Source organism: Quercus robur, chromosome 3 (assembly GCF_932294415.1).
Source record: "Quercus robur chromosome 3, dhQueRobu3.1, whole genome shotgun sequence".
NCBI lineage: Eukaryota > Viridiplantae > Streptophyta > Magnoliopsida > Fagales > Fagaceae > Quercus > Quercus robur.
This window is the reverse complement of record NC_065536.1, coordinates 46,302,683-46,305,830: the sequence shown is the minus strand read 5'-3', so window position 1 is coordinate 46,305,830 and position 3,148 is coordinate 46,302,683.

Genomic DNA, 3,148 nt, shown 5'->3' with positions numbered 1-3,148 from the left:
ACTTTATTGGTTTGAGGGTATTTTAGTCATTTTTTAGGTTTCATGGGTATTCTGGTAATTTGTTAGGTTTAGGGGATATTTTGGTCATTTTACAGTTTTAGGGGGTATTTTGGTCATTTTTTAGGTTTCGGGGTTATTTTGGTCATTTTTAGGCTTTGGGGTTATTTTGCCCATTTTTTAGGTTTCAAAGGGATTTTGGTAATTTTTAGGTTTTGGGGGTATTTTGGTCATTTTTTTGGATTTCAGGGGCATTTTGGTAATTTTTAGGTTTCGGGGGTATTTTAGTAATTTTTTGGGTGTCGGGGGTATTTTGGTCATTTTTTGGGTTTCAAGGGTATTTTGGTATTTTTTTTGGGTTTTGGGGTATTTTGGTAATTTTTAGGCTTTGGGAGCATTTTTTGTAATTTTTAGGTTTTGGGGGGTATTTTGGTAATTTTTAGGTTTTGGGGGAGTTTTTTGGTCATTTTTTAGGTTTCGGGGGTATTTTGGTCATTTTATAGGTTTTGGGGGTTATTTTTGGTAATTTTTTGGTTTTTGGGGTAATTTGGTCATTTTTTGGGTTTTGGGGGTATTTTTGTAATTTTTAGGTTTTGATGGTATTTTGGTCATTTTTTGGGGGTTGGGGGGTATTTTGGTCATTTTTTGGGTTTTGTGGGGTATTTTGGTCATTTTTAGGTTTTGGGGGTATTTTGGTAATTTTTAGGTTTTGGGGGTATTTTGGTCTTTTTTGGGTTTCGAGGGATATTTTGGTCATTTTTTGGGTTTCGAGGGGTATTTTGGTCATTTTGTAGGTTTTGAGGTTATTTTGGTAATTTTTAGGTTTTGGGGGGGGGGTATTTTGGTCATTTTTTAAGTTTAAGGGGGGTATTTTGCTCTTTTTTAGGTTTTAGGGGTATTTTGGTCATTTTTAGGTTTAGGTGTTATTTTGGTCATTTTTTAGGTTGAGAGGGTATTTTGGTAATTTTAGTGGGTTTAAGGCATTTTAGAGTTGGGTGATTTGTAGAAATGATAGTTGGATCATAATTGGGTTAATTGGGTACCCCAATTAAAACCCAATAAACATTAATGTTAATTGGGTTAATACCCATTTAACCCAATTAATAATTGAGTGAGTTTGGGTCTAATTTAAGTGGGTGGATTTGGGTGGGCAAATGAGTTTGGGTTGATTTTGCCACCCCTAATAGTATATAGTAACATCACATATCTCAAAAACTTAATTTGTGCATTTTCACCCAATTGTATTATATTAATTTCTCAAATTCTTTACGTCTTTATATTTGAGACTTTTGATGTGTGTACTCAACAATCTCACTCTCATGTATGAGCTATTACTTTTATGTGAGTTTTGAGATCTCTCCCCTTTTGGGCTAAAGAACCTTCCTCTTACCTATGGGCTTTTCCCTTCTTTTGTACATCATCCATGGGAAGCCTTTTGTATGCCATCCATGGAGACCATGTTCTTTTTTTGATTTTGTATTGTTGACAATACTAAAATTGTTGAGCCTTTTTTCAAGATCAGTTGTGTGGGTTTTATGGTCTTTGCCTTGTGCAATGCATAAATGTGCTGGTGTCAAGTACACACACCCTATCTTGCTTTAATTGCAAAAGAGACCTTGGTAACCTTGCCATCCTATCCTTACTACAACTGTGAAAAAGACTTTAAGTAATAACCTTGCCACACATCACAATTAGTACTAATACTACTTTTTGAGAAAATAACACATCGAAGAGACTTCAATTGAGGTATTAATATAACAAATTGGGACAATAGTTAACCTATTAGCTTAAACCTATGGATTTGGGCCTAATTAGGTTAAGTTAATTCCTCAACTTATTTTTTATTTTTTATTTGGGACTTCCACTCATAGATGTATACCCAAAAATTCTAAGAAAAATGTTATTTTTGTATGTGATGTAGATCTCAAGTTAGTCATAAACCTTTTTATTTTTATTTTTATTTTTTTTTAATACTAAAGTTAGGTATAAACTTGATTGTTGGAAAACTACTGCAAATTCCTATCGTGCCTTGGTTAGCTATTTGGGTTTTCTTGATTAACATGAAAAAATTAACTTGGTTATTTTTAGGTTTTCTTGGTGTGGGAGGAAAAAAAAAAAAAAAAAAAACTTTTCCTTGTCAAAGAAGTGATACAATCCTTGTCCAGGTATAAGAACTCAAATATTATATATAGATAGTTATACATTAATATTTTTGGCCCAAGGATTCCACTATGAGGGTAGGAGAAGAATCATAAATTTGAGCCTTAAATCAAGAGAGGAAAATATGGATTTTTGCTTGGGAAATAACACAAGGAGAGAAACAATAAAATGTGATATCAAGTGAACTAAAAGAGATTTTTGCTTAAAAGGTGGCACATGAAGAGTGAGAGATTGAGCATGAAACCAAGACATAGGGTAAAAAACAAAAAAAAAAAAAAAAAGAAAAAAAAAGAAAAGAAAAGATTTTTGCTTTTGAGGTAGTGCAAGAAAAAAAAGACAAGTTTTGGCTTTTTGTTTAACCCACAAATCAAGGAAAATGCATGAAAGTTTGATTATTGTACCATTACTGAGAAGAAAAAATAAACATTGTGGCATGTCTGAGAGTAAAGATAAGTAATAAGGTTTTTTCTTTAACCGTGAGACACACAATGCTAAGAAAATTTAGTTTTTCTCTAGGGAGGAGTTCTTTTGGTAGTTATAGGGTCCGTTTGGATACAACTTATTTTTACTGAAATTGAAAACTGAAAACACTGTAGCAAAATAATTTTTAAATGTGTGAATAGTGTTGTGGGTCCCATTTTTAATATATATATTTTTTGAATAAAGTGGTTGTGGGTCACATGAACAGTGCATGAACAGTAAAACTTGTCTCTAAAAGCTGAAAAGCGTGAAAAGAAAGAAAGAAAAAAAGCAAAATGCAAACACCAGACACAATAATAATTCTTATCAAAACACTCACATAGTATCCCAAGTGACTGAAAATAACAAATGAGGTTGTGTTAATTTCTAGAGGTTTGATATTATTGTATTTGTTGTGCATTCAATTTTCACACATAAAATTGAGAAGATATTGTAACTGATTTTACTATAGTAAATTCATTCGAGTTGGTTTTATGTTTTTTCCCTTCAAGAAGAAAGGGTTTTCCACATA